General features: G+C 41.2%; 1 protein-coding gene across 8 annotated transcripts in view; it reads left to right on the top strand.

Moving 5' to 3' along the window:
* The first annotated feature begins 5,506 nt into the window (after positions 1-5,506).
* Positions 5,507-12,929, top strand: part of VSNL1 (visinin like 1) — an 88,229-nt gene continuing 80,806 nt past the window's right edge. The window contains exon 1 of one of the 8 annotated variants that reach the window (XM_084512643.1): positions 5,507-5,651. The gene's annotated coding sequence lies outside the window, so the exon portion shown is untranslated. Of the gene's footprint in view, positions 5,652-5,861; positions 6,007-6,156; positions 6,307-12,929 lie in introns of those variants that run through there. The other 7 variants (XM_084512640.1, XM_084512641.1, XM_084512638.1 and 4 more) reach the window with 7 other exon arrangements.

Raw genomic sequence — 12,929 nt, forward strand, 5'->3', positions numbered from 1 at the left:
CTAAAGTGGTTCCATCCCCACTACCTTTCCCAAAAGGCTAGGTAGCAACTTGTTTTTTTTTTGGTATGCATTGGAAAAAATAGATATTTTATTATTAAGAAATTTGATAACCTCTCTAACATTTCTGCCTTTTCCTTTATTATTTACAGTAATTTCACAGCTGTGCTTCAGTTTTATTTCCTATATTTATTTTTATTTATTTATTTATTTATTTACACATGCCACAATTATATTATTTTAGCTAAGGACAATCACTTATGAATTAAATAAACATGCAATACCGTCTTCGAACATCTCAAGACTGCATGACCATTTTGACTTCATAGGAATTGTTTTGTATATGTAAGAGTTCTGCCTTGAGCTAAATGGCAGGGGAAAGCATGATGCTATGTTTAGGACATTTGTAGAAAATGAAATGCTTGTAAGTTTTGCCATTCCTTAGCTTCTAAACAACCATTTTTTACTGGAAGCTTACACTTCTCAGGTCCAGAATGTCAACTTTTTATTTCCACTTGAGCAAATGCTCACTTAAGAAGAGCAACAGGAACAGCTTCTGTAGGGAACACAGCTTACTGGTGTTAAGTCTGGGCTCATGCCATTTAGCTTTAGACAGTTTACTAAGTGCCTAAATTTAAATGTATTTTTTCTTGATTCTCAGTTGCCAGGTTTCTGGTCTGAATCACTCTTTCAATGCTTCTTTTTATTTCCATTGACACCAGAGGCAATGAAAGAAAAGAGAAAATTAACTTAGCTATCAGATTTAGGTATCTAAAGTTAGGCATTGCATGCACTTCTGAGTTGTGAGTGTATTATGTAACACCAGAGATGATGTTACATAAATAGTATTTTTTTTGCATTTCATTTCATGAGCCTGAGAAAATGAGGACTAACAAATAATCTCATTAATAAAAACAATGAGTTTTAAATTATTTGGTTTGGCACATAAAAAAGTGACCTGAACACATAAACTCTTTACATTTCATTAAAAAAAAAAAAAAAAAAAAAAAAAAAAAAAAGTAATATTAGTAAAATATATCTTGTTTTATCTATATTCTTAGGGGCATCACTTAAAAAAAATGAGTAAGACAGATGAATGTGAAAGAGGCACATAAAATGTAATTTTCATATAATTATATATGGCACATTAAAGAAGTAAGACAATCTACAGTCATTTTGAAACAGATAATCTCAGTCACACACGTTGTTTTCTGTTGAGTATCAAGGATCTCACCCTTTTCCAACTGCAGTGTGTTGCAGCAGCTCCATTTAATCATAAAGCCTTGAAGCAGCTCCCTTCTGCCAATCCTTGCAGCCGCATTGCTGCTTTCAGCTCCCTATGTAACAGACAAGTAAATTCCAGCATGCAGAAACTGCATGAAGGGGGCACATAAGGGAAAAAGAAAATACCTCCTTCAAATGGCCTGGCAGAACATGAAGTATATAGTTACAGATCTAGATATACGCTCAAATTATTTCTCGTTACATTTATTCTGCTGTTGATTCTTGTACAAAGCATGCGCATAGATGTCATTAATCACAGAATTGTAGAATGTACAGAATCATTAGCAAGTATATAATCATCAGCAAGTATTCTGCATAAAGGGAGAGAAAATACACCCACTGAAATGGTATTGTGCAATTAAAGTGGTGTCTGTAAATTAGGAAGTAATGAAAAAAAAAAAGAAAAAAGAAAAAAGAGACAGAGAGAGACAGAAAGAAAGAAAGACAGAAAGAGAGAAAGAGAGAAAGAAAAAAAAAGAAAGAAAGAAAAAAAGATATCTCATTACCAATAAGCCACCTGCTGTATAGTGACTCCTCTCAGAGACTACTGTGTCTTTTAATAGTGAAATCTCTACTCTGAAGCAAAGAAGGGAGAGAAAAAATGAGAGAAAGATCCTCGATTTCATTAGATTTTGAATTTCCCTCTGGAGATGCTTATCTCCCTTGGTCTATCTCTCTTCTCCCTAAGCAGAAGCTTAGGGCATCCTTTGGTTTCTTTCAAAGCCATAAGCAGAATGTTTAGGATTCAGTGTCCAAAGCTTAAAGGAAACCTGTGTAAGCCATCAGAGACTGTAAAAGGAACATATACCTAGACTTATGTGCTATTAATTTGCATGCTAAGAATTCTTATGCTTAGACTGTTCATTCTTATGCTAAAATAAACTCTGATACAAATTAAATAGAAAATTTTGGGTCAGATCCTGACTTTGTTTAAATTCCTGTGGCTCCATTATAAGCAATCTGTTATTTAGCTTCAAAAAACATTTAAAGTTGCTAACTGGCAACAATTAGCTCCATTTGCAATATCCAAAGAACCGAACAGCAAGAAAATGAAAAATCCTACAATTATCTATACGATAAACAAGCATGGAGAATCTATTTCTCCAGAGACTAAAATACAATATCATCATTTACATAGATTAAAAATGAATGTGAAGTGGCTGAAAATGCCAATGGTCTGAACTGGTAAAATTCCACACCCAGCTAACAAAAGCCTTCAGTAGTTGCATAAGGTATAAGACAGAACAATCTCAACTGTGGCATAATAGCACAATTGATGATAATATAATGATTTCCTTTTTAGTGATAACCCTGTGCATCATTTATTAGGCAACATTTATTAAACTTGTTGACTTACGGCAAAATGAAGCTTTTTCATGGGCATTTTTAGTCTGAGCAGTAACACAGAGAGTTTTCACTTTTACTTACTTTTCAAATAGGCTTTTGTACAGCATTGTTACTGTAATGCAATGCATAAAAAATAAGCCAAAGTTTTCTAGAATGATTAATAGCTTACAGTTTCTCTATTTATTTATTTTTTAATGAGCATCATGTTTCCAAATGCAGTTGAAGCTATGATATAGGTAACCTGTTTTTATACAGAATTATCGAAATGTAAACAAGGGAAGCCATACATGAAAACATACTATGGAATATCTTCTGCTTAAATGACATTTTTGTATTGTAGATGGGAACTCTGCCACTGGACTTAATGAAAAAAAAAACGCCACAAGAAAAGTCCTATTTAAATATGCATTACCCCAAATGCTTTAAAATTCAACCTATACTTCTATTTATTTATTTATTTATTTTCAGCAAGCAAATGCTCAGCACCTTCTTGAAAAGCATGCCCCTCCAGGATATTGACAGGTGTGTCATCTGCAAATGACAGTCACTTAGCAGACAACCCTAAGCTAGCTTTCAACTAGCTGATGGAGATCAGCTCAGTAGCTATGAAAGCATGAAACAGCAGCAAAACACCCAAGACACCAAGGTATTACCCAGACTGGTTGCCAACACAGAGCTCTGCACTCAGGTAGCTACACTGCTGCCTCTAGAAGAGTTACCACGATGAGGTGAAATCATGCAGTAACTGCAATATGGACACAATCAAAATAGGTCACACAACTACTACTGCACTGTGATGCTAAGAAACAAACTTATAAAAAAACAGAATAAGAGACTGAAAATAGGAAGGAACAAATTGGTTAAAGCTTGTCAAGCAGATGCCACAGCACTCTATCTTTCATTATGCTAAAGATTATTATTAATGATCTGGCAGGCAGAGCAAGCAATGAGGTAGTAAATATGAAGATGACACAAAACAATTTAAATTAATCAAGACTAAATAAAACAGGAATTTCAGAGATACTCAGTGAAGTGAATCACCTCCCAACTGTGCTAAGTCTGGAAGCAATCTAAATTTTTTGCATTTTCAGGCTGCATTTTTTATTTTTTTTGCACATGCAGAAAATCAAAACATGAATTGAGGAACAGGAATGTTCTGGGAAATTAAAATGCATATGTATATAAAATCTTAAAATTATCATCTTCTTGCACAAAAAAGTAAATCTTGGTGTAAAATTAGAGATTTTTGCATATCACACGAGGATAACTTTTGAATTCAATTGTCTGTTAAGTGAAAATACTCTATCTTCCCATGTATTTGTACAGTACCTAACACATCAGTTTGTGTTATAATTTGATTTTTTAAGCGTTTCACCAGTACACTAAACATTTTTAACATCTATCATGTGTCCTGCATATTCATGATGGTGTATTTTTTTTCTGAAATAAATAGCAGAATAAAAATGGGCATGACTTGCTCTAGCTACTCTATTTTGTATTTGCCTTTATTTTGTCCTCCTTTCATCTCCTTGCTGTATATGTCTGCTTTCCTTAGGGTTACTCTTAGGACATGCTAAATTTACTTAATTTATGAATGGTAAACAGTCAGTAACAGAACTCACCATGCGTAAAAGTAAACGTTTATGTGCATCTTAGCCACAGAAGGGGTCTACCAATTAGCTGCATACCATACACGGTCATCAGGTGCCCTGGTCTTTACTATTACAAGAGCACCCACTGCCACTGCAGCAGCGACAAGAACAAGTGAAAGGCAACAGCAGTTGGGTTTTACATTGAAGGGCAATATCCTTTGGGTTTTATATTGGAGGATGAGTTGCTTTTTATATTGAAGGGTAAGATCAGTTGGGTTTTATATCAAAGGGATGAATGTTAAGCCAGTTAAAACATCTAACGCTAACTTCAACTCTATTTTAAAGTGTTTGTTGGAAAGAGCTCTTGCTGAAAGTGTAGTTCATAGTGTGAGGTGCTGCCCCCACACACCTGGCAGTTACAGGGGGCTCCAACCCATGGATGGTGGTGTGGCCCATGCCACAAGGCCACCTCCCTGCACACACAATGGTTACGGACGATGCAGAGGGCTCGGGGAGAAGCCTGCATTTGGCCCCAGCTCACAGGGAACGCCGGGAAACAGCTGTGGCCATCATGAATCATAGAATCATTAAGGTTAGAAAAGACCTCCAAGACCATCTGATCCAATCATCCCCCTACTACCAATTTTGCCAACTAAACCATGTCCCTAAGCACCACGTCCAACCTCTCCTTGAACTCCCCCAGGGACGGTGACTCCACCACCTCCCTGGGCAACCCGTTCCAAGGCCTGACTGCTCTTTCTGAGAAGAAATGTCTCCTCATTTCCAACCTGAGCCTCCCCTGGTGCAATGTGAGGCCATTCTCTCTACTCCTATCAACAGCTACCTGTGAGAAGAGGTTGAGCCCCAGCTCCCCACACCTTCCTTTCAGGTAGGTGCAGAGAGCAATAAGGTCTCCCCTGCGCCTCCTCTCCCCCAGCCTAAACCCCAGTTCCCTCATAGGACACATACTCCAGGAGAACACAAATGAAGACCAGGGACTCCCTGGACACCGCCCGGCCTCGCCTGAGAGAAGCCTCACACTGTGCCCGAAACACGCAGACTCCCCTAAGCCCAACCTCAGCCCCCTTCTGCCCACAGAGGTTTTCCGATTCCTCCATCTTCCCGCCCCCCCCCAACACGACGCCCTAGCCCCGGGCGCGCTCCTCACCCCCCTCCTTCCCTTCCCCTCCCTCACGCCCTCGGCGGGCGGCGGCCGCGCGCATGCTCGCGGCGGGCGGGCGGCGCGTGCGCGGGGCTGGCGACGGGGGCGCGCGCGCGCGGCGCTCTGCAGTGCGGGGCGGGCGGCGGCGCGGGGGCGCGCACTGAGCTGCGGCGCTGAGCGGCGGGCGCGCAGCTTGAGCCGCCGTCCCTCCGGCCCCAGCGCCTTGCTTTTCCTTCATCCTCCTCCTCTTCCTCCTCACCGCACGCTCTGTAAGTGCCCCCTCCCGGGAGGGGAGGGGGGGAGCGGGAAGCGCGTTCGCGGCTCCGCGCTCGTCCCCGCCGGGAAAGTTGCTCCGCGGCGGCGCGCATTGGCGAGGCGGAGGGGAGCGGCGGGCGGGTGGCGGGGGAGCGCGCTCCGTGGCTCGTTCGCGCTTGCAAGCGGCTCGGGGACAGTGGAAGTGTAGGGGCGGGTTTTTTTGGGGGGTGAAAAAGAACGAAAAGGTCGTAGGGATTGGGGTTTCCAGTAGGAAACAAACCCAAAAACCCGCGCGGGGCGAGAGCAGCCCTCGCAAGGTCATCCCAAAGCGGCGGGCAGGCAGGAGCGCGCCCCATCTTTACGGTGCCCGTAAGAACCTTTCATTTTTTATTTTTATTTTTACATTTTTTTTTTATTATTATTATTTTTTAAGCTGAATTCTTCTCTGGCAGGACGGGCGCGTCCCCGAGCGGGGGCTGCCCCGCTGCCGGCCGGGGCAGGAGGGGGAAGCTGGAGGTGGGAGGAGGCGGCGAGAGGCGCTGCGCGGCCCCGCTCCGCTCCCCCCCGCAGGCGTGAGAAGGAGGCGGAGGGACGGGGAGACGCGAGGCGAGAGCGCTTCGCCTCCGGAGAGCAAAACAAAGGAGCGGCAGGAGCAGGTTGAGGCACAGCGTGAGCAGCACGGGAAGGGGAGGGAAGGGATGGGGGGAAGGAGGCGATTGCGGCGCTGCCCCCGCTGCTCGGGATGCGCGGGGGGCTTCTTGGTGTGTGTGTTTGGGGGGGAGGGGGGCGCAACTTTGCGCGCCCCCGAGGAGCGGGGTTGGGGACTTTTTTTTTTTTTTTTTAATTTCCCTCTAAAGCCGGGACGTGGGTGCTGTGCTGGGTGCGGTGCGGTGCCCCGCTGTCCCGGCTCCGGTGAGGGGGGAGCTGCTGGAAGCCCCCTCCCCTATATCCCTCCCTATCCCCCCCCCTTCCATGCATGCCGCCACCTGCAGGGTGTCCCCCCCTTCCTCATCCCCAACCCCATCAGCCTTTCCTTTATCGGGCTGTCCCCCCTTTCCCCTGTTTCCTCCCCCTCCCTTCTTTTGCTCTAGCCTGAGGTTCCCTCCTACACCCCCCCAATGTGGGGAGAAACCACAAGGATTTATTATTGTTGTTACTATTTGGGGGGGGGGGGGGGGGGGGGGGCAGATGGATGAGATCTTATGTAACTGCAGACCCCCCCCCTTCCTCCCCACCCTCAGAAGAACCTGCTCGGGGGCTTTACAGAGCTGGGATGGGGCTCTGCTTTTTTTGGGTGAGAAAGAGGGAGTCCGAGCCTGGCCCCGCAGTGGTCGCGGAGCCCTGGGGGTGCCCGCAGCTGCGGCACCGCCCGGGGACCTGCACATCTCGGGGGGCGTCTACCTGCACCACCTGGCTTCACGGCCAGGGAAATTGGAGAGAAAGCACCCAAAGGCCAGGGGAATTAGAAAACCTGCCCTTTTCATCGCGACTGAAATGTGGTTACTCGCATGCCAGAGCCCCGGGCGGTTAGTGAAAGGGGCGAATGTAGGGATAAACACCGTGTTCTGGCACTGAAGGTGTTAACAGAGCAGATGTGTTTAAGAGATACAGCTACTTTTCCCAACGATTCCGCTGGCAAAATATTTTTAGCGATATTTTATAGCGACCGTTTCTGTCGATAGGCGTTTTCCTCCTTCGTATATCGGAAAGTTGAGCGCTTGGAGATCTCGCCGCCTCTTTCTGAAGAAGAGAGAGATGCACGTATCTGTTAACCGGGATTTGCTGAGGAGTGGAATCCTCACATTCAGAGCAAAATGAGTGTGTGAGGAAGCTCAGTCTTTGTAAAATGCATATTCACTGCCTCTTTTCAGAGTACATGCTTACTAGTAGTTCATTTCTATGACACACTTTCAAATTCATTAGATCTCACTGCGACTCTTTTTTCTAACAAAATGCTTTTTATTTTTTTTTTTTTTTAAAGAACACAGCTAATTTAACAACATCCATTTACTTGAAAAGTTTTCCAGTGCAATGTTAAACACCACTATCCATTGCAGTTTTGCGGACTGCGATCAATTTTAATTAAAACTTTAATTACGTTTTGCCTCTCCACTCAAACAAAGCATGTATAGTGGTCCGGGCTAATGCTGCTGTCAAGGAAAAATAAGGAAACACATTCTTAATCTTCATTGTGTATTATTCCTGCCTTTGAATTAAATCCTTATCCTGCTGGACTTGAAAGGAACTGAATCACAAACTTTTGTGGCACAGAGCCGCAGTACCCAGTCAGGTTTCTGGGCTGCTCCATCTTCTGGCCCCATACAAACACATGGTACATAAAATTACACTAGTAAATTTTCCCTGATTTTTAGAATTGCCTCACATTGTGGAACATTGAACTATTGACACCACATCAGCTGTGTTGTTGAGCAACACCTGTCTCAGATGGTCATGGCTTTATGTAACCACCCAACTGCAGGATGCCAGAGCTGTCCCCGATGCTTCCCATTGCATTTCACAGTTCCCCGTGTACATTCCCAGTAACGCACCAGAAGAACCTGCATTGATACGACATTGTGGCACCAACATGAACTGAAATCTGGATAGAAGGGTAAAGCAAAGCTCCATTGTGGGCTGGGATAGGGTATGGCAGGGCAGAAGGATGCTGCTTCTGCTTGTGGACATCCCACTGGCCGTGTAGGGTGGTGATGGTGCAGCAAAGCTGGCTTTGGTGCTGCTCAGAGAAGCATCCTGCTGCCTGCAGTGCTCTGGGCTGTGCCGGGTCTCCTCACCAGCCCTCCAGCACCTCTCTGGTACCTGCCGAGCCGTGTTCTCCTGTCGCCTTTCCTTCTCCTCTTGTCGGTCTGTTGGGGTGGTATACCTTTCTGGACTTTTCTGTCTCCACTCTACATTCAGCTGCAAGCAGGATCTGAATCTCAGAACGTAGATTCCTCTCAGCAGGCACATGAATGTAGCGAACTTTGTTATGGAGCTTCCAAAATTGTTTACTTGTCAAGCTGTTCTGGTTTTGTTTTTCAGTTTTGGAATTCTAATTTTGTCTGGCTGCACTGTGCATTCCTATGTTTTTGGATTAATTATTTTTTTTTTAATTGCATCTGTGCCTCGCACTCATTTTAGGGATTCAGTTCTGCAAATTCTGCAGATTCCCCTGGATTTCCAGAAGTTTGTGTCTCTGTGGCAAATAATGCTGGCTCATCCTCTGAGTATGAATTAAACATCAATGTACACTAGTTGGAATTAGTCAGAGGGTTTAAAATATGATAGGTAAATTTGTTTTTAAAGTACTTAGAAAGACATTGCACTTACCATGAGAAGCTGCGCTCCTAATCTGTGATGTAACTTTTTCTGTGATGGTCTTCGTCCCTTCCTTTTTTAATGCATGTTGTTTTTTCCAGCGTGGCTTGGGGCTAAATGCCCTTTGTTTTTAAGAGTTGTCTAAGGGAAGCTTGTTTCAGAGCGGTTTTGACTGCCTTTCTTTCTGCCCTTTCTTTTAATTTTGTGTTACACTCATAAAGAAGAGCAAATGTGGTCTTCCTGCATTATTTCTCTTGCCTAGTTTTGTCTCAGACTTCATCATAATGAGGCAGATCTGTCCCCATTTTCTTGTGGGTCCACATTACCCACATCTGCATGCCTCCTGCCATCTCATAAATCCTTTGCCTTTTTCGTTTTTCCTTTGGAGTATAATTTTGTGTCTTCTCTGACCTTTGTGTGCCTTCATTGCGTCTTTGGATCCCTTTTCCCTGCCAATTATGTTCTTCACTGCTTATTTCCCTTAATCCACGGGAAAGATCGTGACTTATTCCATCTCTTCTCTACGTGGCATCGCTAAGAGCACTGCCTGGTACAAGAGCACAGCACGAGCAGGGAAGGCTGTGAGCACGTGTAGTGCTGTAGGATGTCAGGATCCGGATGGGCTCCCAGCGCAGCAAGGTGCTTTCTCACCTCCAGCTCCCATCTTTATTCATCAGAAGTATCTTATCCTTTGAATTTTATACTGTTGCTTTGAGAGGAATAGCCTTAATCCTTTTCAAAGATAATGAAACAGATGATAAAAAGGATACTTGCTAGTGGAATTCGAAATCTCCAGGTAGGGCTTCAAATCCACGTTGCTTTTTAAGTTGTGACTTAAGTTGCTAAGGATACATATGTACTTTTTCAATTTGTGTTTTAAACTTCTGTGGACATTATCTACGGGGTCTCTTCTTTCAGGAGCTTCTCTACATTTAAATATGAATATGACCCAGAGGACAATAATATGCATGTAGGAAATTAAGTCAGATTACCAGAGATGGTATCACAGCTGAAAGTTGTAAAAGCTAAGTAGTTTCAAGGAGACAGTTGAAGGAGAAGGAAGAGGTGTCAGGCTGTTTTTGTTCATGATTATTCCCCCAAGGAGAGTAAAGAACAGAATATATTTTCTAAAATACCTCATAAAACCACAATTAATTGAAATAAACAATGTTTATTGAGAGTGAGTTGATAAAGGTATTGTTTGTTGACCTGAAAATGACGTATTCTGAAACTCCAATACCGAGGACAAAGGAGGATGAAATGGATCTTACTGAAGATTGTCTGCCTGGAATGAACACCATTTAAATCACATTTTCAATCCCAGACTGTACAAATTTAACAGACCATATTACAGTTTCCACAGTTTTAGTGTTTTGAAAGAGAAAGAGGTTGCTATGTTCCTGATCTTGTCAACAGTCTGTGATTTCTGAAGTCACGAGAGTTGATAACTTGAGATAATCAAGTGGATGTTTTAAAATAATTAAAATATTTTCCCATGAGAAAAATAAAGAATTAAAAAACAAACAAAAAACCCACCACTTTATAATCACAGAGCACAGAGCCGTTTAGGAATATCTACACAATCAGTCCAAAATGAGGGGAAAAAAGAACCTACAAGCTGTAATGGTGATTTTTACAGCTTGTAGACTAAAATATATGAGATAATAAACTTTTTAAGTTTTTAATAATTATTTTTTTTTTAAGTTTTAAATGAGAGTGACTTTTACTCACTTGACTTATAACTGATTTAATTTTAAATAGTTGATGGTTTCAGAACAAAATTGTTGGTTTTGTGCAACTCCACTGTGTAGTTTACGAAATACCAGAAAGAATTTATTGTCTGCTTACAGACCTTCTCAAAGTTCATTGATGTAAACACCTACAAACTGAGGGAGATTTATGATGGTAACACTTCCAAGCTCCTTTTCCGGTCCTACCAAAGTATTTCCATAGGCTTAATAGTGGAATTTTGTTTAACTGCTGATGAATTGAATCAACCAGTATAATATCAATCTATGGGGTTACCTTGCTCGTTCAGACTTTGATGAAGAACATACTGTCAGCACTGTACAACTTAAAATGTATACTCAGGAAGAAAACAAGCTGTGATGGTAATTTAAAGAGCTTTTAGACTAATAAATATAAAACTCTAAACCATTTGATGAAAATTGCTTTAATTAATTTTTAACTGGTAGATAAATGTGAAGTTCAGAGAGATGAATGGCTTCAGATTCATGAGTGTTTAACTCTACCAGGAGTATTGAAACTTTTAACCAACTGTCCACAACAGTCCATGAAACACATTCTTATTTTTTTTGGGGAAAAAAAAAAAGTCTTGATTGAAAGACCACAGATAATGGAAAATTATCACAGATCTCCCTAAGATTTTCTAGTAGTTAATTATTATTGGTGTTAAAAACGTACACCTCACATCTTGCTTCTGGACTTGGTTATCAGTTCTTGAGACAATCAGTTCGGATAAGCACCTGAAGCAGTTGAAATACCAATCTTAAATAGGTCAGCTGTTGATCCAGGTGTATGTAAGCTATCCATGGCTTGATTTTAGTATCTAAAAATAATTCCACAAAGGCAGTATGTTACTGAAAATGTTTGTGTTGATTTTTTTTTGTGTGTGTGTGTTTTTTGTTGGTGATTTTTTTTTTTATAAAAGATTAGTGTTCCACTTAGTAGAAAGCATTTTTATTCAAAAGTAGATATTAAATCATTCGCTATGAAATGGAATTAAATGGCAGTGAGGAGAGCTGAATAATGTCCTTTTGGCGGACTACATTTCAGAATATCTGTGTATTTAATTAGACTTTATTCAGAATGGAGTCATCTAAAATTAGAACATCTTGTTTATAAAAGCTGGTAGAATACAGCATATTTCTGCGTACTCTTATCAGCTATATTTAGAAATATAAAGTAACTGAAGACTCTTGAAGAATGAAATTGGGAATATTAGCAGTTTGAATTAAAAATGCTTTTGCTTTTTAAAAGAATTTGGCATATAGAGAATTCTTTTTTTTAAATAATAAAAAAGACCAATTTTACAAGGCATGGGCACTGAAAATAAAATCTGCTTATGTAATGGATAACGCTGCAAAAAATCATTTGTGTCACTGCCGCTAATACCCAGCATATATCCAATTAATATCACCATAACTGGTGTTCTTTCATTGCAGCAGAACATATACAGTACTTTTTCAAAGTGGTCATTTTTCATTTTATATGTACATTTTTTTCAAACGGTACAAATGAGTACAGATATTCAGGAGTGATCTTGGAATACCTATATTGAAATGAATAAAAGGCTTTCAATTTGAAAGTACGATAGCCTGAAAAGTAGTTTTTGTTTGATAAGTAAAACATCATACTGCTGATTTCTGCAGACCTGGCTGATTTATACAAAAGGACTGTATCTTCAAATACATTTTAACTAATTTTGACCTGCATTTTTCACCTCCTTTTTTTTTTTTTTTTTTTTTTTGGCATATCTCTGAGTTAGATGTGTTAGTAGTCTTGGATCTGATCACATTGATCACATTGTAAGGGCAAAGGATGCTTGGCACTGTGCTCCAGCTGGCATGAGAACATGAAGAAGGTTAGTGTATTTTTGGCTTTGAAATCAGAAGGTGACATGTTTTACGCTGTTAAAACTTCTATATTATGCCTCCTTAAATGAAGAGGGTCAAAGAGTCATAAACTGTTCTTCCTGAATAAGTATATAAAATATACTTATTTTATAATAAAATAAGAATAAAATATGCCTGCCTTCTCCTGTCACAACATACAGACACAGCTGTATGATTGAAATGACAGAGAGTTTTAGAGAAGTAGCTTCCAAGGCTCCATTTCCCTTCCTCAGGTATAGTAAGTAGATCAAAAAATAGCCTTTATCATTCTTCATTAAGAAGTTTAATTTGCAAGATGGTACATGTTAGGCAAGTGCTTAACTATTTAGTTCAGTGTCAATT

Source organism: Aythya ferina (assembly GCF_964211825.1).
Source record: "Aythya ferina genome assembly, chromosome: 3".
Classification (NCBI taxonomy): Eukaryota; Metazoa; Chordata; class Aves; order Anseriformes; family Anatidae; genus Aythya; species Aythya ferina.